Here is a 27,363-nt window from a genome sequence, read left to right on the forward strand (position 1 = left end):
TCATTAAGATTAATCTTTATACTTGTATGTGACGAGGTTCTAACTTTTTTAAAAGTAAGTTGATAATGAACAGTAAGCTCTATCCAATCATCAATATATTTTCACAAGAATTGGATGTGTGACTGATGTTATCCTACCATTACCGAGTGGCAAAGTCATTTCTCAGTGGTTATTAATGAACTTCATAATTTGAATTATTACTCTATGTTTATTTCAAATATTACTTTGAAAATAATTTCTTATCCTCTTCAGCTCAATCGGAATTATCAACTTTGCATTCTAATTATAAGGTTTTTCAAGTCCTGGTGAATTATTTGTTCAGCGTTTTTTTCATTCCAATGTTAGCTGAAGTGTGTCTAATGAATAATGAAAGGGGCTTAGTATTACAGCAGTAACAGAAGGCATCAAAAACCCAATACTCTCATTCATCTTGTCCATTAGCCAATGAGAAAGAACATCATCGCTAATGCAAGAAATGCTTAAGTGATTATGCAACACCTTTGATAACTTCTCAACTCAATGGACCATAGTGATTTGAATCGAAAACTGATTTGATCAACGCAAGAGTCCATAGTGTGAGAATGGAGATTGTTACGGAATCTCAGTGTACCCATAAAAAAACTGATTGCATCCATTTTAGCGTATTCCAAAATTTCAGAGTCAATAAGTACTCCTAGTTCAATAGGCGTGTGAACCAAATTGCTCCTTGAAGCATGATTTCTTTGCCAATTTATCACCCAGACCCCCTTCCCTCTCATACCTTTGACGATTGCGCAACTGTGATTGGCTTACTCATGCGCGAGTGAGAGTTGCCAAGACGACGAAACAGTTTAGTGGGGGAATGGGGAGAGCCGATGAATGGGAGAATATTGTCCCACGCCCGCATTGCCTCGCTTGCTCTCTCTCTCTCTCTGTCTCTTTATCCCTCCCTCCTCTCTCACCCCTCTCTACATCTCTCACGCGGACAGTACTAAGTGCCACGGGAGACAGGCGGGGAGAGGAGAGGGTTTTTGTGAGGGATGAGGGGAGGGATGGAGGAGTGAAGGGGGTACCGTCTGCATTCTAACCAACTCTCCCTCCCCGATGCATCCGTGAAGTGACCCACTCGTGAGAGAGTCACTGTGAGAGGGGGATGTGAGGCGGGGAGGGTGGAGGAAGCCAAACAGGTATCTTTTGGGTGCAGCGCGTGGGATATGGGGTTGAGGCATGGGGATTCAGAGGGAGAGAGAGAGAGAGAAATGGGTTCGGTGGAGGGGGGGGAGAGAGAGAGAAGTGCCCTCGACTGGATTCGAACCCGTGCTCGCTGCATCCGAGGGGTCCTCTTAGATGCACCAGAAATGGTGGAGGGAGGTTTGGTGGCTAGGATTGATAGCGTTCGGGGGGAGAGAGATATACGTAGATCTGCATATGAGGAGAGAGACATATATGTAGATGGAGGAAGCCAAGAATGGGGAAAACTAGCCAGTTTGCTGCTCTCGAGTGGATTCGGGAGAGTTGCAGAGAGGGTGGGTTAGTCTCCCCGGCTACGGGAGGTCATATGGAAGCGTGGGAGTGGGGAAGAATGGGCAGATGGCTATTGAGGTTGAGATGTGACCTAAGACGGGAAGGAATGACCACCTTCAAACGTTCATCGTCTTCAAATTTTGCTTGCAGAAGTGTGAGGTTTGTTTATTCAAATTTAACAACATTGTCCTCATACCTCACTATTATGGCAGCTTACATGTTTGCATCGAATATTTTTGTTCATATGATGTACGTCTAATCAATGCAATGTACAATGGTTCGAAAATGGAGTAGCATGAAAATTATATCCCATCATACTCCATTTGGGTACTATTTAGGGCAGAAGGGGAATCTAAGCGAGTTCTTTTTAAGTATTAAATTAGGCATCATATCAAAATATATTATGTGAAAATTGAAACACATTTTTTTTCATCCTCTAAGATAGGGAGAGAATGTGCAATCTTAATTTGAATGGCTTTAGAGAATATTTGACCTGCTGATTTCAATTGGCTTAAAAAAGGAGGCTCTGTGCATCATGTTCGGCTGAATTACTTGTGTGTATTTACTAAATATATGGATTTGAGCTTACCCCGAAGTAAGGGCTATTTAAACCTATCCCTGTGAATTATGTTTGTGACAGAAATATTCGTATTCACGTGATGACGATGGTTAATTATTGATGTACCAACACATAGCCAATATAATAATACATAATGATATGATGGCAGCAATACCAAAATATTTCCTTAGATAAACTATCTGAATCTCGAGTTTCATGATTTACCTTATTTCTATTACTTCTAGTTCCTACCCTTCAAGTTGAGCTGTTGTTTTGAGATTTAAATTTAATTTGAGTTTCACTCCAGCTAACTTCAAAGTATTGTTCATCATTTCTGAATTTTGAAGGACTACCAAAAAATGATTTTATTTGTTTGACTGTGATATTTTTCTTCCAAGTATTCACGCAATTTTGAATAAAAAATAGAGCTAAGCCGAATAAAATGAATGCGTCTCTTTGCTGATGTGAGTTTAATATTTTTTTATAACGCGCATGATTGGAAAATTGAAAAGGCAAAACGTTCCAAAAATGTTGAATACGTTCGCATAATCGGCCATGAACAATCCATAATTTCCATCTCATTCCATCCGATGGAAGCACCAAATTGTTTTATAATGCAATGCATAGCGGGGGCATGATGCTACTGATGCTCCTGGTAGACACTCATATTTTTCACATCATATACGGCTTCTGATTGGACGGCATCACGCGGGATAGGGAAGAGAAAAAAAATTAAGTGACCCGTTTCGAACAATCGAACTTGCATTCATCGGGCCATTTCGTGCAGCCGTTGTCGGAGCAACTCCCGGGCGAGTATCATGGCGCCCGTTAAAACTCCAAATCGATAATCAATTCAAATAAACTTCGTTGCGGCTCTCGACCATGACCACGTGAGGCGGCGGGATAATCGCACGCTCTGGCCCTATTTGCAATTCACTCCGAGGGTCTCTCTCCCCCACCACCTTACCCCTCTTCCCTACCCCCCCTCCTCCGGCCTTCTCCCCCTTCTCAAGTACCCTCCCCCCCCTACATATTCCCCTCTCCTCTTCTCCCCGGAATCTTAAAGAGGGTGTTAGGGACAAAGTCTCGTTCGCCCTCTACCCCCCCTTCCCACCCTGCCAATAGCTCCGTCACGCCGATACTCCCCCAGCGATGCACCTCACCTCTCTCTCCTTTTGACACCAGTCCCGTCCTTCCGGTTCTGGGTTCGAACTCCGGCCGTGTCAAAAACGGAACTGCTTTTTTTCCCTCTCGCTCTTCATCCCGCTACGTCCGTCCCCGGCGGGGCGGCAGCGTCCACCTCATAAATCATCTTCTCCCTCTCATGTTCACGCCAACCACCCCTCCGCATCGCCCCCTCGGCACCCCTCCATTTTGCCCCCCTCCCCTTTCTCCATTCGATGCCGTCCGTTGCAACTCACTAGCGTGCACGAAGGCCAAGTGTCGGGGGAGGGGAGTTTTTGGAACTTGCGTTCTTAGCAGTTTGAAGCGGTGGAATGGATCTTAAGCTGACGTGAGCTCGTATTAAGGTTTTAAAACTATTTTCATTCTATTTAAAAATTCCGAGATTTTCTATTTTCCACGAATAATTAATTTATAACTCTAAGATGGCGCTTTTCGACATAATTTACATAGTGTTACTACAATATAAATTTTATAGTGAGTAAAATGGCTAGATAATTTACTTCGAGTTAAATGTAACACAAATTCTATGTTTAAAAAATGAATGAAATACGGTAAAAATTGTATTTAGTAATAGGTCAACATTTTAAAACCTTGTCTCTTTGATATCCTAATTGATACTTAAAAGTTGTTGAATAGGGAGAAAGATTTATGTATCACTGGAAGTAATAAATAGTTGTAGAAAATATGTTCCACGAGGATGTATTTTCATAAGACAAAGTATTACATGGATTTACGTTGAAATTGATTAGTTGATTTATTTTTTATGTAAAAAATGTTTTCTTTTTGCGCCAATGGAGGCTAAATAAAATACTCACCCCCTTGAATGTATGCATCAACATTCATTAAAACTAAACCAGCAGGAATATTAAAATCAAATAGTTCTGGCTAAACCCAGCGAAATTGGACTTTTTCCTTTTTCCCATTTTCAGTTCCCGCTATTTGTAAAAAAAGGTATGATATAAAAATATGGCAGCCCTGTTAAAAAGGCGGCTCTTTTGATTGTTTGAAACTGAACATAACGAGAATAAAAGGCTCCTGGTTGGAATGAGGCGAACATTTGGGCCTAGGGGTATGTCACCCCCAAGGGGGCTACGAGTTAGTTGGCGTAAAGGGCGTTAGGTGGGGTGAATGTCGCTACAGAGACGAAAAGAGGGTGGAATGAGCTCCGGAGTGTGGCCTGACGCTTTTTATCTGACCCAGACTAATGGTAGAATAAATAAATTCTGTGTAGGAAATAGGTGGAAAATATATTAATTAGAGGCAGGCTGAAAGAACTATGAAGTTGGAAATTCTAAATTACAAAGACCATATATATTTTTAACACCATACAAACAAAAGCGGACACAAAACTAGAAATAACTACAAGTAAAAAAAGCTAAAAATGAAAGGAGACTTGTGGACTATGCAACGAGCGTTTCATTAGAAATTATCGCCTTTGCCAGTTTGGCCTGGTTTTATAAGAATTTGTATTGGCCACGCAATTCTTAAGATAGAACTTAAAAACGTTTCGATTTGAATAAGTTCTTTGCTCAAATATTATTTTCTATATTTGTATTATTGTAGAAAAAAAGAAGGATTTTAAAGACTTAATTATTGGTGAGCCTATAGTAAGTACTAGAATGCGCATTTTATTTTACTTATCTCCGGTAAAGTAATTATTTTTGAAATGGCTCTGTTCGTGAGAATAAAATTTATGGTTACACCATTGGAAAATCAACGAGATCTGTAAAATAATATTAAAAAAAACACATTTAATGCTTAATGTAAAAAAGATATTTCAACAATATCCCTGTGTTCTGAAAAGGAGATAGGGTTAACCGAATGAAATGAAAATTCCTGCCCCATCGGTATTTACGCTCGTACAACTCAAAGATAAGGAACACTTGATGCCAAAACAAGGCTAAGTCAAATGCCATACAAGGGTTTTAAAATACTTTTTCTGTTTAAAGTTCATGGAATGCCGCTGTACGTCATCCGTGCATTTTCATTTTTGTTCATTCTGATGCTTTATGAAAGGTACTTCTTTTCAATAATTGAATTACTATTCTTCCATTTACGTGCGGATAAAAAATCCATGTCTTTTGCAGATAATAAACGTGATTGCCTACTTCACTCCTTATTTCCATTTCATAAAAAATCTTCGGCAAAAAATCGATTACTTAGATTTCTACATTAATATATATAAGAAGTTTAAGCCTGAAAATGGCTTTCAAAAATGCCACTGGAATTCTAAAATGATAATAAATATGTAATTATAGTATCATTTTAAAAGTATTCATAGTAATTAAGTTCCCTTTGAAGATATGTTGAACTCTCCAGTTAATCGTGCAAGCCATTAAAATGATGAATGCAACGTTAAAATGCCAGATGAAATAATATTTGTATTGATGAGTATAGTTATTTCAAAAGATGCAACGTGGGATTTGACAAGTCCCAACTTAGGCTATCCATTGGAACTCATAAATAATATTTAGACTCTTTGTAGAGCATATATAGGAAAATAAGATATTTATTCGCCGCTGCTTTAACTCAACTGAGGTTTCTATAGTCAAAGGCTTTTTTGGGCTCCAAGGGATTCTTTATAGTTGAGGCTTATTGGCGAAGGTTATCCTGATAAACCTCTACTCACTAGGCTGGCTCTGTGATGTTTGTACCGGTTAATTACATGAGGCATCGGGTTTAATTCTGCCATGTGAATGTAATATTTACCACGGTTGTCGTAGCATATATTAGATTTTTTTCAATCTTTGACCCCAAAAACAGGATGTTTAAGCTCAATTTTAAATTTAGCTCATTGTATTCAAACGCATCGTGAAATCTCCGTAATATTTCATTTTATCTAATGATAAGTTCATAATGCATAACGTTCTATCACCCGAACACATTAATTGTGTACTCAAATTGAAGGGGTTGGGAAAGGAATCCTTAAACAAGCATTACGATCTTCTTTTGATCAAATTAATATTCTTAACCCTTAGTGTGGTATTTCTCGCCACGCCGTGGGCCACCTTAATCTTCGGTCTTATGGATCTTCCAAAAGAGACTCGGGGGTTCTCCAATTTCAAACCACCCCACTGATTTAATCGGTCAAGTTGCAAGAGATTCATGAGGTATCGAAAAACTGTATATCACTGATTCCCGATGACGATGACATTTGGAAGTCGTCGAGTTGCATCGGAGAGGATCGGGTATTGGAAGAGTATGAGGGGGGGAATCGTTTTCTAGAGTGACTGTTGAACCGAATGGGATCTTGACTGCTGCATCCCGCTCGAAGACCAGTTTCTTTTTCAATGTATCTCTTGTGACTATAGTGGAGTTTACCGGATGACGGCCAGAGGTAAGATGAAATCGTTGTCCTGTCGGGGAATCGATCACTGACCCCTTGGAAAAGAATCGTGTATGAATTTCCTGTCACTCGTGGGGCACACGTGTGGAACAACGCCGTGGAGTGCCGCTAAGTTAAGTTGTACACTAGGAAAGTTCTGTGGCTTATCCCTCGGTTGTTGCCTTAAGAGAGGAATTTCATACTGTCTCTATCCGCCAGGAATTATACAAATGATAGAACAAGCGCATTGCTTTGAGCAAACTGTGAAAGTATACCAACGTGAAATTAAAGTGTCAGTTTTAACGAGGAAGCCCATAAAACTCTCCCGAAAAACATTTTTTCATGTCACAAATTTGATACCAGGCTATTTCAAGTAGTGAATAAATTGCATTAATTGGTTTAATATTTTCATGTATACAGCATTGAGAGGATTTTCGATGATATATGACTAATTAGGTGGTGTAGACAGTAGATTTTGTCTCTTAACTTAGTGCCCAATATCCCTACACAAACAACTTAATCATTGAATATTTTATATGATTTCACGTTAAATATTCAAATAATTTTTCGAAATAACTGTAAAATGAAGAAACACTTGTTTAACTACAATCGGAATACAGACTATCTACTTAATAGGGAATTGTAAATCATGTATTTACTTTAGTGGAAGTATTTTGAAATAACGCCCTAATTTTATAGTTCAAGAAGACACCCGAAATGGAAATAGGTACATGTAGCTAAGCCATTGATATTAATTGCTAAATTCGTTTGTAACAGTGTTGAATTTCTCGGAGAAAGATTTTTTATTTCCATTTCTTCAAGGTAAAAACGATTACATTTAAGCCCTGATATTTGCATACGAATATGTTGGCTCTTTTATTATCGTAAATTAATATTTTGTGCCTGCAAAGCTTGTTTTCAGATCCTTACATTAAAAAAAGTTTCAAAATTTACCGGTAATAAATAATTATATATATATATATATATATATATATATATATATATATATATATATATATATATATATATATATATATATATATACATATATATATATATATATATATATACATATATATATACATGTAACCGCCAGCTTTACACAAGCTATGTGATTTTTCGAGTAGACCTTCCTGGGAAACCATAATTGGACCCAGGGAAAGGAAATCAGCCCCCTACCCTGATATGTGAATTTCGCGCGCCGTCGGGCTTAGTACTAGGTGAATTTTGCCTTCACCTACCAAACCGAACTTCGTGCTGATTACTGTATTGGTAACTATATATATATATATATATATATATATATATATATATATATATATATATATATATATATATATATATATATATATATATTTGTATATATGTGTGTATACGTATGTATTTGTAAAAATACAAAAAATAACCATTATGATAGAGTTCACCCATTACTAAGCCCGACGGCGTGTGAAATTCACATATCAGGGTAGGGGGGTCAGTGCCGATTATAGTTTCCTAGGAAGATCTAGTACCCGAAAAATAACAGCATTTTTAGAACTTTTGCCGGATATTTTTACCAGGAAGTTCTGGTATCCGAAAAATCACATAGCTTGGGTGAAGCTGCAGGTACCCAGCGAGGCTTGCCCGGGAATTGAACCCGGGCCCTCCGGTTGGTAGTCCAACGCTTTACCTCTGGACTATCGTGACTCACTTTACATATGTATATTATATGTATTTATATATATAAATACATATATATGTATATATATGTGTATATATATATATATGTATATATATATATATATATATATATATATATATATATATATATATTAATTTAAAAGAATTAATTTGCAATTTACAATCGGTTCCAATTTTAATCGGCAATCGGTTGGAGAAGTTTATAACGTTTCACACCCAAGAATTGTGGACGCAATAAAATGCTGCATTTTCTCTACTGACACTTATTTTAAATTTATGAAAAACTAAAGCATTTATTTAAACTAATTATGATTAATTATAGCCATGAAAGAAGCCTAAATGATGCTAGCGTCCCAGTTGAATCACTTCATTTTGTTTCTTATATTTTAAAATGCAAAATAATGGCCATGTTAAATTTTGGGAATACTTCGACTAAGTGCGATGCATAATTTTTAAACGTACCTAAGTTGGCGCAAAATGCCCTACAATGTACGGTGATTTGAGGAAGAATTGGAATAAGTAGTGTTCTATCCGACCAAGTTTTACTCTAGTCAAGCCAAAGAATATATCTGTGCAATTGTATTATAGCGTCTAATCGGTAAAATACAGCCTTAGAAATTTATAATGAATTGCTTGAGGAAGGATAATCAATAATAAAATTAATTTTCCACTTGTTTTTTCATTTTTCCTCGATGAGTATTTTGAATGCATAGATGTTTCAGGTGATAATTAGTAATTCTTGTTGCATCGTTTATTGAAAGGTTTGTAATAGCGCTCACATCCCATGTATGAAAAATATTGTTTAACTTTTTTCGCCAAGGTGAATAGTATTTAAGATTAATTTGTTTCATTAGCCTCGAATATGTTCATAATAAACATTACATTCACAACGTACCTCCATTTTCAACGACTATCGTCTTAATTTGAACCTACAAAATTATGATCTTAACCGATGATGCCTTCAACGTTTAAGAGCCAAAGTCCTTTGTGGTATACATTTCGGCAAAGAAAAGCACAAAGTTAAAATTTTTAAGATGTTCAGAATGCTTTTCAATTGCACGAATTTTCGTACTAATTTGTACCAAGTTGGGGCTTTTATTTCCATCTAGTGATGGCAGTTGGTCTACTGGTCACACATTAGAGCATACCCATGATTCAAAGATAAATTTATATCATAATATGGATTATTTGAACTCTCTATAAGTTGAAATTTCTTAATTTTTGTGCGATTTCAAATCTTCGTAAACAGTATGGAACAACTCGTTGGTATTCCATTGCTAAATGGCTATTTAAAAACACACATTCAGGTTATCGTAGCCATTTATTTATCGGACGTTTGTCATTAAACGGAGGTTAGCCAGAAATCCGGCTAGGTGAATATTGAGTTTCAAAACGATTGAGAGTTGCTAGATGGCAGTAACACAAATTGATAAAATAATGAGTGAACACCTAATACATCCATAGTAACGTCATTGCGCATAGGAATTAATGGACGGAATAGTTCCTATATATTCAGATCACACTCATTAATTAAAAGTAATGACTGCGTGACTCTTACTTTCAGTATTGCGTGAAATATGTAATCAACCTTTTCTAATATTTTTCTCAAATCCAACTTTATTATATCACTCAAAAACAAGTGTCATCCTCTTTCGACAATTTTTATTTACCCCTGAGCAGTCTTCATTGACTTAAGGTCATGTCGCATGAACAAGAAACGTTCTAAATCTCCATCATACAACGCTTTGAGTAATCTCTTTTTTATTAGTGTAAAAGTAATTTCCAATTGGACTGTGCCGTTTATTAAATTAAAAGTATGTAGAATGATCACCATAGGATATTATTTATGGGTCCATTCTATGGACCACCTGATTCCAACATAGATGTTCTCTCAATAATCGATGGCCATGTATACTCATTTTACACCAAGCATAACGGTAGTGTATTTGTAGTCGGCGAGGATTTTAGCCGGGTGACTATCGGGACCGTTATTATGGTATGTAGTAAAACGTGAACAGTCTCCTTCTAGTTCCTTCTAGTTCCTTCTATAGTCTCTGAATATATTAGTCAATTTCTCCTTAGAAAAATAGTTAAAATCTTCGACATAATGCGATAGAATAATAAATATATTTGTAACTGAGAAGCCAGAGTTTATTAGAAACGTAGACATCACAATTAACCAACTTAAGAGTGTAAAAATCATTTAGCGGATGGCTCCGTAAAAAATTATTGTCGCGGCAACTCCCGTTGGTTTTTGGAATTTAGAAACGTAGACCTAAATAAGTGCGTTACCTGAGACAAAGCTATATCATAGGAAATGGAAAATTAAGTAAATGGAAGTTATTAAAAAGAGAGAACCCTTATATCTAATAAATATTCAACAAAGAGAACTTAAGTGGACTTTGGGAGAAGTTACGTGACGGTTTAGAGAATTTTATACCCCAAAGATTACCATGCGATAATGAGGATCCATGATGATACTACTGAGAGGTCATAGTTGCTTAAGAAGACAACGACTTTAAAATAAAATTTCAAAAATAGTGTAAAATGTAATGACGAATGGATAAATATATCAGATGACAAACTCGTAAAATGCTAGCATAAATAAAAAAGGTTTTGGGCAAAGCCTTGCGTACCTTAAAAATTGAAATGTCTTGCGTGCATTTGCAGAAATCCCCTAAATGATTTTGGTTTACATCGGATAAATACAAGGAGACGATCTAAATATGCATTATTTAAAGGCAAAAAATGATTGAATGGAAACGGTGTGTGCATAAAAACTAATATCCCGATAAAATTCTTTCAGAAAGTCTGCATAAAAAATATTGGGGAACAAAACAAAGTCCCTCACACATCTGAAGAGAGCATAAGTGACATATTATTGTGTCAGGAAGGCATAGAAAAACATATTCAAAACGTAACACCAAATCGAGCACTAGGTCCGGAAATAATTGTTGCTAGAATACCGAAGAAACTTGCGGAAGACGTAGGTACATAATTTCCGTTTTTTACCCGTCGAAAAAAGGTCCAATACCTCCCTAATGGAAGCTACCTCATGTAACCCCTCTATATGTGGAAAGACGACGATAGGGAGGGCCTCAGTGGTTGGAGATTGATATCTTTTATATCGATATCCGGTGATATCCTGGGGTATATCACTGTTAGCAATATTATTGTCCCTTTAGACAGGTGGGGTATACTCCACCGTACCCGGCACAAGTTTATGAAAAGAAGATAATGCGTAACAAAAACGAGTCTTTTTATCCATTATATCCTAAAATCGGGGGATAGAAATACCTAAGTTGATGCAGTTATCTTAGATAACATAAAAGCTTTCGAATAGGTCCCTCATGAGAAATTAATACTCAAACTTAGATTCTATGGAGCCAATGAGTTAATTACTAACTAGATTACATGACCTTTATCTAAATATTAACGAAGAATTGCCCTCCCCGGGTGGAGTTCATTTGAAACACTTCAGAAGTGCAACGGGGAAGTATTGCAGGGCCCCTACTCCTCATGTTACACATGATAACCTAAGCTTCTTCGTTAACAACAATCTTAACTTATTTGCGAACGACTCTGTGAATAGTAGAGAAATAAAAACATCGATAAATAGCGCGCTCATGTCTAACTGTGTAGCCAGTTATTAGTGTTGTCAAGAATGAGGGTTGGAACTACATATAAAAGAATGCAAAGCATTGAAATTGTGAAATACTTGAAAATATATGCAAGGCGTACATTTTATAACAGATTGGATCCAGTTAACAATTTCAGAACAGGTAAAATGCATTAGGTGTTGCACTGTAATCAGACCCTTCATGGGTTATATTAGAAGAATATGCGGGTTTACTTCTCAGAAGGTTAGCATTGTTCGGGTTTGCCTCGGAGAAACTCAGTTTCATCAATTTTGGGGGTGAGAAAATGTAGTGAAAGAGGAGGTGAAAGTTGTTACTTTTCTTCAGCTAGACCACATTTATAATACGCGGAAAATCTTTGGTATCTAAGGGGAAAAACGTTAATCAAATATTTAGATTAGGTTTAGAGAAAATTCAACAGGTTTGTTAAAAACCGCTGTGAAAAGCAAGGAAGTTTGACAGTATGTTGATGGGAATAAGCTGGAAGCTTCTTTATTTCCTAAGACTTAAGGCTAGACTAAGGCTTGGACTTGGAGAAATGTAAGGGACACCTAACTTTTCTTGCGACACAATTAAAATTATGTAGACACCACATTTTATCGCTAGTTTGGCCACCAGGATAAAATACGAGAATTAGGCACCGTAACGGACAATTGCAAATACACGGTCTTCCTCGGACGATACGCAAACAGAACAATATAAAACCCCCGAGTCCGAATGATTAATTTAACTTGGCCTGAGGTATAGAATTTAATTTATTTGTCAAACGCAATAATCATTACATGATGTATATAGAAATTTATGTGTACGATACTTGCATATGAGCTAATATGCATTGACATTGTATGCTTCAACCAATACTTCAGTGCACATGACCAGTGCCAAACAACTCCCAACATACGTCCTTGCGGCGGATTGTATGGACTGTAGATATATATGTATGCTATTGACGCCTGTATTTCGATTCATCATCGTCTAAATACACACTTATATTCACATATTAAGAACAAAAACTTCCCGCTACGTTAAAACTGACAAACGGGATAAAAAGTTTGTCGAATAGAAATACTATTAGGCCTGCTCATATTCATTGCCTGTAAGGTCATGGTTTACATGAAATAGTTTAATAGTTTACATGAAAAAAGTAATATTTTTTTGCAAGTTTAACATTTACCTGTACCCAAATTCCTAAAAAATTGTCACTTTGGTAATAAACCAGATGTTTCTTCAATACTGTCACCTAAATATTTGCAAATAAGGCTTAACAATTATATCTTAAGTGCAAATAATGAAATAATACACATATTTAAAAATTAGTTTATGTTAATATACCTTTCTTTTAAAATAAAATAAGTTATTATTCTATGATAAAGTATAATATTATTATGAGTTGCCCTCAACTTAGATTACATTTTGTTGTTCTACCGTTATCAACCCCAAATTCTTGGCTACAAACTATTGTAATTCCTTTGGTTTTTGCTTTCAAAGATGAAAAAATTTGAGCCGCGACTTCATTAAATTTTTGCATTTTATTTTATTCTGCACTTTTAATAATGTACTTAAAAGCAAAAAACGGGTAGTAAATATTAGCATTTCTACTGGAATAACCTTTAGTTATTGAATGGAAAAACTTCAAACCTCGGAATGTGGCTTTTGAAAATTATAAATTTGGTGAGCATTAATATATTCTTCTCATAATGAAAAGTTTCGGAGAAGAAATTCGGTATAAACCTCATCATATAATAATCGTGCTAAAATATATTATTGAAAATTTACGGTTTTTAAGTAATAATTAACGGATTATCCCAGAAAGGGAACCTCTAAGAATCTGTTATACATTTATGACGTCAATGATAATTAGTTGAAACAAACAGAAGTTATATAGGAATAGCATTCTATTTAATTCTCTCAAGAAGAAAACACTTCATGTATATTAAATCTCGTTAAAGTGAATATAAAATCAAAGTAACTCAATACTGGAACCGTAGAGTTAAAAAAAAGATGAATTGAATGCTGCGATAATTTTTAACTGTGGTACCTGCTTATGTGCATTAAAAAATTGGAACTTCATGATGTAAATATCTAATGGCTTTATTTAGATCCCTGGCAGGATGAAATCTTTTCATACCAAGAAATCCTGGCTTATATGAGCATAGTCCACAGCAATTTGTGACTAAAATAGTATGACGCAAGCATTTGTTCAAGAAAGTATGTGTTAAGCAATACTCGCATAACAAGGATGAAAGTAAAAAAATTGCAGATTGAGTCTTGACTTGCTAGACGCTGTCGGGCGCTAACATTCATGCCATAAAATTCATTGTAGAAGTGCTTGATTAAAATTAGTAACGTAGAATTTTATCTTCAGGTGTGAAATATTAAAAAAACTACAAAGCAAATATTTTAAATGAAAAGGAAAATGAAATGATTTTACTGAATTTATTTACTTTTAATTTTTATATATTTAAATGCAATTATGAAATGACAGGGATTGTATAATGATTTATTGTGGATGTTGGAAAACATGAAGCATCACGCATATGAGATAGTATTCTAAAACTGTTAAACTCTCCTCAGCGGAAGAATGTCAGTTAATTTTTACCAGAATATTGATAAATAGAATATCGGTATTATATCTGTGACAATAGATGCAGGATCAATCCAGGGATGAACTCCCATATGGAAATAAATACATGATAGTATACATTCTAAAAGTAATTTTTTAAAACATAATTCTATCCATAATCTTTTTTCTTGTTAATTGCCACTATAGTCTTCCTCCATGGTGTACCTGAATGTTATTTATATATAACCAACATGTGATAGATGGGATACTGGAGTTCATTTCATATGATTGCTGATACCTTTGTAAAGTTGAAGGGTTTTCCATGATTTGGAGGTTGTTTTTATGATATTTTTTGAGTAAGAATGAATTCAGTTGTTTATGCGGTGATTTAAATGCGAGTTACGAAAAATCGTATCGAAATGTACTATTTGAATTGAATTGGGTGCATTATATTCTACAGATTAGTAAGCTTAATATTACTTAAAAACGAATTATGCCAAGAAAAATGTTTTAAAATTTCTAATTTTAAATGTATTTATGCTGTACGAAAATTTATAAGTTGAGTCAGTATTTTGGTACGTACAGAGTATTAGATTTCATGCAGAAAAATTTGTATCCTAAGGTACCCACCATGGCTAATCAAAAATCCATATTTTTGTTTCATGTAATATTTTCTTGGGATTTAATCCTAATATTTCACAAGAAAAGATTTTTACGTATTTAGGAGAATCTATATGGTAACTGATTATTTAAATTATGGTCCTGAATATATTTTCCCACTTGGACTTCAATTTTATTTCGCCGAAGCAGTTAATGAAATTCGAATAGGAAAGCAACATCTTGAGTCATCGTGGGTAGGTCTCGAGAGATTTTATATAAGTCGCATGATAAAGGAGGTAAAAGATGGATCAATTTAAATTGAAATGGAAATAAACTTCATTCGACGGAAAGGAATATATTATTCCCATGGTTTACGCTGAATCTCACGTTAGTTAGTCACCCTAACGTGTTAAATACCGTTATTGGGGGGTTGAATGGGGAGTGTTGTCTGCCCGCCTGCAGCCTTCCAGGAAAGGGTCTGGTAGACCCACAAACTCGCAGCTGATGGTATACGGGTACCCATCACTGGGCACTCCAAATGCATCTCCCGCATTAGAATCCAGGAGTCTCTATCTAGCTTATCTATCTTTCCATCAATTAGCCACCACTACTACGCCACCGGCTGCTCGATAAGTCATAAAATAAGAAATAAAACTCTTCAATTTCAAGAAAACGCTAATGTCATTTGAGTGGATAATCTTGTTTAACAATATTGTAATTCCTCAGTTTCATGCATAAAAAATGTCTTTATGCTAGCTGAAAATCTCATAAATTATGTATCATAATAGTATATTCCTATTATATAGGATCCCAATAGAATTTCACAATTGCCGCAAATATTTTCCCGACTGACCAGTTAAATAAAAAATAACTTATCTACCGCAAATTTTTCTTTACCAAATCCACTCTTATAATTCCTTAGCATTCTCCTTATGCGCATATATACAGGCCATAAATATATAAAAGTTTGAAAAGGCTTTAATGGACTTGTGGAAAGGTGTATTTGATGGACTGAATAACTAGAAGACAGCCTTAAGTGTAGGAATTGCTTTTTTGCTGTGGGTATTTCCTTCTCACGTCACTCACTTGCTCTATAAGTCGTTCCATGGTGTGCATAGAAATGCAAGAATACATTTTGGCCAAACGTGTGGCAGCATTGGTGCAGTGAACCATCACGAGATAGAGAGCAATTAAATTTCACCCGTGCAAAGAAAGAACCAAATGACTTCGCATTTTCATAAGAAAGAATTTATTGCTGTCAAATATTTTCGCTACACTGCGGAATCATTGGGACAGTGGTTCTTCCTTCGTAAATTACCACGAAATCCCCCAAAGTATCACCCTTAAATATGTGTAAACAAAATTCACATACGGAATCTGGTTTTTATGTCACAAAACAGTGATTTTCCAAGACCCAGTGGGATGAGCGCCAAATATTGCTATTTTGCTCTAATTTCATTTTTGTTTGGGAAATGAATATCCTTAAAACTTAATGGTAATAACCAGGTGTTTGTGCTCTCGCGGTCAAAGAGCTAGTCATACGTTAGAATGAATTGCGATATTTTGTAATAATTAGTTTGTTCTATCATTTTTAACGAAAAGAGAGACTTAAAGAGGGGAGAAAAAATCTTTGATAGAATAATTTGTTTGCATTAAATTTCGACAGCTATCGGCGTTTTTGAACTAATTACAGGTACTTAGATCTTGAACCAATTAGGTACTCAGTAATCAGATAATGGTATTTGTTATCCATATGTAGATCAGGTAGTGCACAGGTGTTGCGGTACGTATGTGGTGTGGTGCATGAATTTGCGTTAATTGTAGCGTTTTTTTCACATTATAATTCATAATTTAGGCATCAGCCATCAAATGCTTAATTAGTTAAGAAAAGTGAATGAATTAATAAAAATTATTTCATATAGACCTTTTAAGATTTCCCATAGAATTCATTCCCAAAAAAAGCATAGGCATTAATGGACGACTGAATTTATAAGGTTTGTATGAAAAGTATCGGGGACAATATTTTTTCCCTGGCCAGGCTGTACGTCGCATCGTGCTCGAACCGCGCAGGCTCGGTGGTGGTCTATCCTTCAACACGCACCAATCATCTACGGTCAATCGTTCAGGCTAGGTAGTGTTTTTAACGATTGAACAGCGGTAACCCACCACATTTTGTGCTGGACCAGTAGGGAACGGTGAAGTTGGGCATGATTGCCTTCAAAGATGGGCCGAGAAAGTATGGAGGACGATCCTCACGCTAGGCAGCCGTCGTCATCAGCGTGTACGTCAGTACTAAAGTCAGACGGTCGGTTAAGTGTGCGCTTAATAGCAGTTCGTAATGGTATCGATGAGATGATATTGCACACCATTATTGCAAAAAATGTGGTGACACGAAATATCTGCGTTGAACTCGCCCCGAAGGTCTTGATGGACGGCCAAAAGAGGTCAAGTGTCTCCTTGCGAAGGCATTCTGCAACTCTACGCGGCGATAACCCCTCCTTGCAGTCCCGACTTGGCACCAGCAGATCTGGCAGGTTTTATTCTATTCCCAATAGTGATATCCTCACTCTAAGGACACCACCTAAGCGCGGTCAAAGGACTTATATGCGTACCCTAAATAACCTTCCGGAATCCTGCTACCAGGGAGCCTTCGAGTCGTGGAAAAGCCGCTGGCAAAAGTGTACCGTAACTTAAGGGATGTCCTTTGAAGAATTTTGAGGCATTGCAGCAATATCTGAAATGGATGTATTTTTCCAAAACTTTTCCTGATGCTTTTAATGAAAACCTTGTCCAATCGTGACCTACTGAATGTGATGGACTGAGATTGTTTTGCGGGCAGTTGATTGGCTTGCTGAATAATTACCTTTTTCATTTCTACATCTTACCTGGTAGAAGGTAACGTGGCCGTATGGCAGAGTGTGTTTGGTCACCAGCTATTGGGTACCTCGTGATTTCAGCCAAATATATCAATGCATTTTAGGGAATCGATTATCAGTGTGGTATTTTCTATGGTTGTTGTCACGAAATGTGCAATAAAAAGAGTCTTTTCATTGACAACTATTTCAATCCATATTTTTCTCTTTCTTTAACCTCTTGTTTTTGTCCGAACTAGCAACATACTATAGCTAAGTTCATAAATTATTTCATTTGTATTATGCAGCTCATGTGAATTTTGTATGTGCAGCTCATGAGAATTTTATTAATTTAGTTATGACACTTGTTCTTCCAGTTGCTTCATATGGAATACAACTCAGGATATCCAACAATACTGACACTGTCCGTTCTTACGAAACGAATTTTGTATAAAATTTCTTACATAATAATTAAGGCCAAAGTCCCTCCTTAGCTTGTTCGAATTAAAATTTAGAATGTTTTAACAGGAATCAGCACTCTTACTTTAATTTAATTTTACAATTGAACACCGTCATATAGTACCATACCAAAAGGTTTTAGTTGGATGTTTTCACACTGTCATTGTGTTAAAGCCAACATTTTTCTCAATTTTGCTCTTCATTGGTCTTCACGAGTAACGATGAGAACGATGAGCTCGGTCCCGTCCAATTTCTTAGCAGACGATTTCTTTGATGCATTTTTCAGCATTAAGTGTCTCAGTGTTGTTTATGCACGAAGATTGCTACCAAAAGGCCTTAGATGGCCCTACGGGAACCAGGTTTCTAGTAGTTCTGAAATCATAAACGTAAATTCACGGAAAAGCCTTCGTTCACCACGCACATTCATATCCAAATAGCCATTACGTGATTCGAGTATTTAACTGGTGAATATGGTCAGTTCAGGCAGTGTGATCCGAGGGTCGAATTACGAAACGTCCCATCTGAGGACGGAGTCATAAAATTGGCATGCAACAGGACAATGTTGGATATAGACGTCTTTTTATCGGGAAATTGCCGCATTTTATTGTTGAGCTGATATATTACTCCCTTTTGTGTGAGCATCGTTTGAACATCAAAATGAAAAACGGGAAATGTAATTGAATCCTTCAGCGGTTTGTTCGAGAGAAATCTAACTATTTTTGGGAAAGAATAATTGGATTTCAAAGCGGTTGAATTGAAATGAGGAAACAACATATAGCTGAAACTGAAGATAACATTTCACAATATTTAAAAAAAAATAATGATATAATTTGCCTATAGGTCGACCTGATTGACGCATTCGATCGATTTGTGCCTTTTATTAAACTTCCCTTTGCTGCCTTGTTATAGCGTGTTTGTAATATGTCTTTAACTCTACGTTTATAAAATGATTTTTATCATTATTCTACAGTTATAAATAGCATTATTTGCTCTCTCCAAATTAATTCTATTAAATAAAAGCGCAGGTCAACTCCGATCTGCTTGGAATCATTTTAAGTAAAGAATATTTAATCAATTTATTTGCCTGTCTTATACTGTATGTTTATGGCATGGCAATAACTATGAAATAGTAATGATTTGGGGAAAGATAGGCACCGATGACATTTTATAAAATACACCGATCTGTCAGTGCAATTTAAAAACATATTAAGTTTTCCCAAATTAATGTAGGTCTTATTTATTGGTAAATGAAACATAATTTGCTATTCATTCACTTCCTCATAATTTAAGTATACTCGTAAATGCAAGTGTACTACATTGCTTGGCATAATCAAGTTGTAATTTTTGCGTTGCCAAAAATGTCATGACAAAAATATCTTGGAAGCAAAATTAAATAACGTAAGATAATATTTATTTTTCCGGAAGTATTTTAGATCCTACGAAGATATTAGAAGCAATTGTTTATATAAATTAAGCCAGATTGCTAGGTTATTATGTGATTGCATACATTTTCTCTCTGAAGGTTGGTATTCATGTGCTCTGCTAAACATAATGAATGGCATCAAAATTACTGTTATCTAATCAAGAAAAACTGCACGGTTAATTTTCGAATATGTAGCCCAGATAAGATAAAGTTTGATCAGGTAAGATAATCTTGGATCTGAAAAAAATCAAATGCTTAAGTCTCGCAGCCAATGATAGTTATCTCCGGATCTTCATATGTATTATTCATTCGTCCTTTTCGAGTAAGGTGGAAAGGAACGGAGATGTGACCCAAATTTCCGCGACTCAATGTCCACGAGCGGACCCTTCCTTCTTCCACGAGACACGAGGGCTTCCATTCTGGATCCTGAAACAGTTATCCTCGGGAGTATTTCGGAGGCTAATTTCTGGTACCCCTCGGCAGGGAGGCGGTGGGAAAGCCGAAAGTCAGAAAGTGGAAGAGTGGGTGGTTCTCGTTGATGGGCGCGGGAGGGGAAGGGGAGTGTGTGTGCTTTGGAGGTGGAGGGGGAGGGCGTCTGCCCTTCCGCTGCTCACTCCTCTCTATCCAAACTTCCGGTGTTTCGAGACCACCTTCCCCTCTCGCCTACCGCCCTCCTCGTGCGCCCGTCCGCCCACACCGTCACCCATCCCCTCCTACTTCACATTATGCCTCCCGCCCCCTCTCGCTCACCCCGTGCCCCGCGACGGTCAAAAGCGTTTCACCGGAGCCGCGCCTGCTCAAAAATGTTCTTTCGCTTTTATGCGTATAAAACAATCGGTCGATAAAATTTTGCTGCAAATAAGTGCTGCCAACCGAGCCGCGCGTGTGAAATGGGCGCGGCGCTCCCTTTTTGACTGTCTCGTCTGATGACGCCGGCGCCTCGCCCTGCGGCTCTCTCTCTCTCTCGAGAGAGAGAGAGACAATGCCACATTCTGAGCTGTCCTTCCCGTCGACTTTCTGGATAACGCGCTCATCACCTCTCGGGAAAAATGGAAATATGACTCCGGTACATAGGCAGGCGAATTTAAACTAGATGTGCTCACAATGCCGATTCATGCTTGGGCTCTAATCATTGTGGAATCATATTCCACTCAAATTCGCTGCGATTGCCTTATCGGAATTTATGGCTTTCCATTTGGTAAACCTTTGAGTGTTATGGCATCAAAACTCTCTTCATTTTCAAACGACTCGGAAATTATATTAAATGTCATGTCTTACATATTTTCAGGGTAAAATTTAATTTTTAATGCAAAGCGATGATTCAGATTTATTATTAAATATGCGCTGAACAATTAAAAAAATAAAATACACATAATTACTGTGATATTTACAGAAATTATAGCATCTAAAAAATTTTTTTTCACAAATTTTTTTTTTTAAATCTGCATGCTGTCTAAAAATCTGCATGTTGTTTAAAATATTACATCATAAAAACAAGTGTATATTTTTGTTTGAGTCAATGTTCCTGGATTTTCTGTAGTGCGATACCACTACGATTTCATTCATATCAACCGTTAGAATTATAAGGGAGCTGCATTCGATTAAGAGAAGCGTAAACCTTTTCCTATTTCATCCATTCCGTATAATCAAGCGACCTATTTTAAACTCCAAGTGAATAGGTTTATGGCTTCCCGAACTTCTATTGTTGGCCGAACGAAATTGATTGACCAGCTCTCATAAATAATGAAGTAATTGAAGTATCATCTAAAACCTTTTGACTTGGAAATTTAAAAAAATCAATTCGTACTGGACAGCCACGAAGCAATTTAATGTTTGGACCCAGAAGGAAAACAGACAGAGAAATGCAGCTGGAGGGAAAAAAAAGAGAGCCGTCACGCTAGGTCTTTTTTTCATTTAGTTCTTTCCGATCGTCACCACGAAATTAGGAGACACGCGGGGAAGTTTATTTTTTCCGACACTTCCCATCCACGTTTCCGTCCCACGCGCCATCACCCACCGCTCATCGCAATCCAGCCACGACATTGGAATCGCGGGGTCTCTCAATACTCCCGTGTCAAATGCAGACAATATCCATAAATCAATCTATCATTTACCAGCAACCCACCATTCCTCCCTCCCTACCCCAGTACCCCGGTACAAAGTCCCCCGCACTCAGTCCCTCTTTCCACTCTTTCCTGACACCACGAAACGACAACCTTCCCACTCCCCAGTCCGCCCTCTCCGTGCCAATCCACCCACCCCGCGGCGCGGCCGGAAAACGCGGGCATCCCTCCCTCACTCCACCTCCACAACCGCCGAATCGTTTTTTCAACCCCTCCCGGCGCACGGGGTGGTCCCCGCCCGGGCACCGGGTCCCGCCGTCGCCCGCGATCGCCCCGAACGCAATGCCCGACTCCCGGCACACTTTCACCCTCCGTCGAGCCCCCTCTCCTCGCGCCGCCCCCTCCCTTCCCTCGCACGTCAACATCCACCACGTGGGTGGGTGTGGTGACCGGGCTCATTCGGATGTGTGCGAAAGAGATAGGAAGAGGGGGCGAGATGTGACCGAAACTGTGTGTCTGTGTGTGTGCGCGCGCGTTGGGTTTTCGTTTTCGTCTCCTTTTTTACCCCATTCCGCGAGGAAGAAGGAGGGAAGGGGATGAGGTGGAAAGGTACAAAGGAGGGAGGAGATGTGTGGGGGAGAGGTGCGTGTTTCGCGGTGGGCGGAGTACGACAAAGGGTTTGAAGAGAGAGAGATGGAAGGAGAATTTTTTTATCCGCACACCCCTCCCCACCCGTGGCACTCGTCCCTTCCACGGGGTCGCCAGTCCCCCCTCTCTCGAAAAAGGGAGGAGTTCACCGCGTTCTGCTCCCGGTTTTCCCCCACCCTTTTTCCCTTCCCTTTTGCCACCGCCCGCCCTCCAACAACAGTTGAGAGGGCCGCCCTTTTCCAAACGCCCCCTTCGCTCTCTCTCTCTCTCTCTCCCTCTCTCTCTCCCCCCCTCCCCCCCGTGGGTTCGTTTTAAAGGGCGTGGCGAGCGGACCCCTCCTCTAGCTCCCCCCTTTGCCGCCCTTCCCCGCCCGGTTTATCCATATCCGTGCCCCGGCGGCCGTCTCTGATTGGTCTTCCCTCACGCGTGCCAAGCCGACCAACCCGTCCATGCCCTTCTCCTCTCGAGGCCTCCTCCCCGAACTCCCTCTCTACCCCCCCCCCGTTGTTTTTGCCCTACCCCTGCGAGCATGTCAACTCACTATGCCACACTCTCTCTTTCTCTCTCTTTCCCCCACCATGGTCCGAACTCTCCCTCCCTGGTTTCCCTTTTTTTTTTAAGCCTCCCGGCCCATCCCGAAATCGAACCCGCTCACGCACTTCTCCCCCTCCCTTATTTCCTTTCCTAAAACTCCCCTTCCCCCACCAACCCCCCTAAAATCTCCTCCCTCTCTCTTTCGCACACGAACGGGGCTAAACGCTCGTGTGCACGTTTTTGCCCCCTAACCCCCTCAATCACCCTCCCCTCCCCCCTCATTCGCACTCTTCGTGTTTTTCGGCCCATCCCCGTTTCGCACCCCCTTTCCTGTTCATCCATCCTCCTCCTTCTCCTCTTCTTTCTGCCGCCGACGCCCGAAAACTTCCCCTACTTCCCTTCCTCTATCTTCCCATCCTCCCCGTGCGGTCTTTGGGGGAAGGGGACCTGTGCAAAAAAATGGGAGGAAAAAATCGGAATGGATGATTTTTTTCCTCTCTCTCTTCATTTCCCCGTCACGTCGGTCGCGGGGAGCGCGGTCGAGTGAGGTGGAGGGGCGGGGGGAGTGGAGGCGGGTGAGTAGGATCACGAAATGTGCGAGCGTACCCGCGTTCGTGCGTGTTCACTTGTGTATGTGTGTGTGTGTGTGTGTATGCGCGCGCGCGCGTACCCCAGGCGTTCGAAAAGAGTCAACGGTTTTTCCGATGCCGAGCGCACCCTGATTTCGCCACCTCCTGCCACCTCGGGACGCCTCCTTCCTGAGTGCGCGGAGGACGGACGTCGCGACGTCCTCCTTGCTCCCGCGGGACTCGGGAGGAGGCGGGAGACGGACGATCTGACCAGGAAGATTGAAACGTTAGAAAAAAATTTGTAAATAAAAAAATTTTCCGCGATTAGCATCTGTTGCCATAGTGGACAGGGGTGTATCGGGCCGGAGTGAGAAGGCCCCGTGAACATGCGCGCATAGAAGTCGGGTGAGAATTTTAGGTATGCATTAAAAAATAAGTAGGAATTTAATATGATTTAACTCCTAGGAAATTAACTATTATTCCCCTTTTGAACATTCTATCCTTTTTCAAGGGATTGCAAATAAATCCAAGAGTTAAAAACAATATGCAGGGTTTTTTATGTCGATTGAGCACGAGAATTTTTTTCGTGGCTCTTGCAATGGAAAAATGCACCCGACCAATCTCCGAGAAAAACGAGGCTACCACTCTTTGGCTGCGCGTCAGCATTTGTAGTAGCTGTGTGCAGGGCTGTGAAAAACCAGCGTCGAAAATCCTTTTGCATAGGAATGAGGAGCGCAGCGGTCATCAATCGGGAAATAAAATTGTTCATAACTCGTCCGCGGGAGGTGGGCAAGCGGGAGTGGAGTGGAGGAGGAGGGAAGGGCACGGCGGGAGCGGGTGTGAGGTGTGGGCGAGTGAGTGGGGGATGAGTAGAGGTGTGGGAGGGGTGTAGGATTTTTAGCCGGTGACTCCGTTTGGATCGGTGCCAACGGAAAAATAAGGAAGAGGGAAAAATGCACTCGTCCACCGATGCATTTAATTATGACGATTCGTACCATCCCGGTCGGCCGGCGCTTTCGCGGGTGTCCGGGTTGGGTGTGAGGGAATACCGTGACGGTGGTAGGGGGTTCCGAAGTTGGGGCACATGAATCCGGGGGGGAGGATGTTTTCGAGGGGGAGAGAGTGAGGGAGGGAGGAAAGGGAGGTGAGAGACGGAGGGTCGGAAGGGGGGGGGAGTCGATATCGGAAGTGGGTGGGAGAGGCGGATGAGTATTGCGAAATATCTGGAATGGAATCGTTTCGTTTCACCACCCCGATGTGTGTTTGTGTGTGTGCATTCACTCCTGTGTTTGTATTTGTGCGCGCGTCTGCAAAATGCTTTCCCAACTTGGGGGTTGGTCTCCCTCTCTCTCTCTCTCTCTCTTTCTCTCGTGTTTGCGACACTACCGGGGCCGCAAGGCGGGACGGTTTGGCTTGGCGCGCGACGCTCGGGATAGTTCTCGCCGCTGACGACTCCAGGGGTGGCGTCGCCCCTTGTCCCGAAAGCTGTGCAATTGCGGCCGGCCGCGGCAGGGTTTCAGTCTGGTGGGCGCGATGGCCCGGCACTCGTCTCGTCTGTTGTCGGTCGAGCCCCGCGCCCGGCCGCAGGTTAACGATGCGGCCGTTGAAAGTCGATTCTCCTTTTTTTTCATTCGAGGACGTAATATGCGCCGCTCTCGTTTTAGTATCGCGCTCCTTAGGGAGAGTGGCGTCGATTAATTCTGACTTTTCTGTTGATCGGATCGATTCGCCGCCGGTGTCTTAACCCCGGACGGTCGGCCGATAATGAGCCGGCTCCGTTGATGCGCAGCTCCCGGGCAAGGGAAACTTCTCCGTCCCGGCGAATTCGAATGCCTCCGGCGGATAGCGCGGCGGAGTCGGGGCTTCGTATCGGTGTAAATTTTTCCTCATTTCTTTTATTCTGATTAAAACTCCTATGGATTAATATTTTATAAAGCCATTGGGATTTCCAGCAGCATTTTTGAAAAACAAATGTCATAAGAAGTCAACAAGACGGCATGACACACTTAATTTCACTTACACACTATTTTATATAATATTAAATTATTTTTGCTCAATCTATTTTTCTTTCATTCATACGGACTTCTGTACAAAATATCTTTAGTTAGTGAGAATCAAAAAATATATTATTTAAATTTATATTTACTACTCAATACCGTCATCTTTACGTTTATAAAACTTCATTCTGATTCTATTCACGCAAGTAATATTTTTAAAATGAATGACATTTACAAATTGAAATACTGACTAATTAGCAAAAGTAATGAGTATTTTTTGTTCCAATTTTAATCGAATATATGCGTGTACGCTTGAGTCTATTAAAATTTTATCTCCAGCTGACTTAATTAATGACAGTTAATGAGCAGGTTTCTGTGCTCCCTCCTCGAAAATACCCAATCAACCTTTTTTATATATACATATTACCGTTGATAACGATGTTATTAAAGCGAATGGGCATCTGATAAAATTACTGACCACATTAATTATTCCATGTTTGTATAGTTTTGGTATCCACATCAAAGCAGCTGAATATTTTTCCTATCAATTAATTGTATTTTTCCTTTAGCTATGAACAAGAAGAATTTACTATATTGCTAAAATATCACAAATAACGGGTTCACGTAGTCAACCGTATGATAATTATTTTCAAATTACCCACTTTAATTAATTTTTAGTCAAATTTTTATTCGAGAACTAATTTAGAAACAGTGACGTTTTCTAAACACTGGATTTTCAAGGGTCATAAACCAGATGGATAATCACAAACACCAAAGAATTGGTTTTGGATGGATAGGGGTATCAAACAGTGTTCCCCTGATTATCTTTGCTAGAATGCTATACTATCGTAACCAGTTCCCGTGTAAAATTCTTTTATATTGACTGAAGGGTAACTTACAAGTAAACATGGCGTGAATCAACTCAAACTCAGTGAAGTAGATGACACTTCCAGTTTTTCAAGCATAGGAAAAGGAGCGCTGTTGTTTATTGAACATTTTAATATTTCATCAGCGTATGGAAAGCTATGGAATTCTGGTAAACTTCCGAATTTCCAGGTTTTTGGGGTTTAAAGTACTTATCCATACTAAAAGGAAAGACTTGTACTTTTCCACAGATTTGGATATTAAATACTTCCACGAAGTGAAGCCTGAAACAAAAGAATATATTTAAAGTACTTATTTACAATTTGAGAATAGTGTCATACACCATCAGATGTAGGAAAAAATGAGTGTGAGAGTATACTTTTTGCAAACAAACTATGTATCATTTGATTGAATAAAAAATAAATAATATATTATATACCTGTATATTTTATAATATATTGTATATATTATAAAGAGATTGAGAGACAGACTCTCTTGAAGAAGGCCTCTGAGAGGGCCGAAAGCTCGAACAATTTACCGTGTGAGTGTTCTTTTAAATGTGTCTATTCTTTTCTATTTGTGTTATATTGTGTCAGGCCATAATTGTGTCGCTCGTGTGAGTTTTTCCGTACAATCGTTATATATATACATATATTATATATATAATTACTCTGTCCAAGTGGGGTGGTTACCTAATCATGCATTTAAAAAGTAGTCTATCACATGAAATATTTCATGCCTGGTAATTGAATGAATAATGATCGGAATTAAAAATCCATTTGTGAAGGGTGTACATATTTGATCGACCGAAGGACATCGTATTTCTTACTATACAAAAATTTTCTCATTATAAATAGATCGCATCGGCCGTTTTTCATATCATCTCATGCATTCAAAGCCA

Source organism: Hetaerina americana, unplaced genomic scaffold (genome assembly GCF_022747635.1).
Source record: "Hetaerina americana unplaced genomic scaffold, ioHetAmer1.1.p SCAF_10, whole genome shotgun sequence".
Classification (NCBI taxonomy): domain Eukaryota; kingdom Metazoa; phylum Arthropoda; class Insecta; order Odonata; family Calopterygidae; genus Hetaerina; species Hetaerina americana.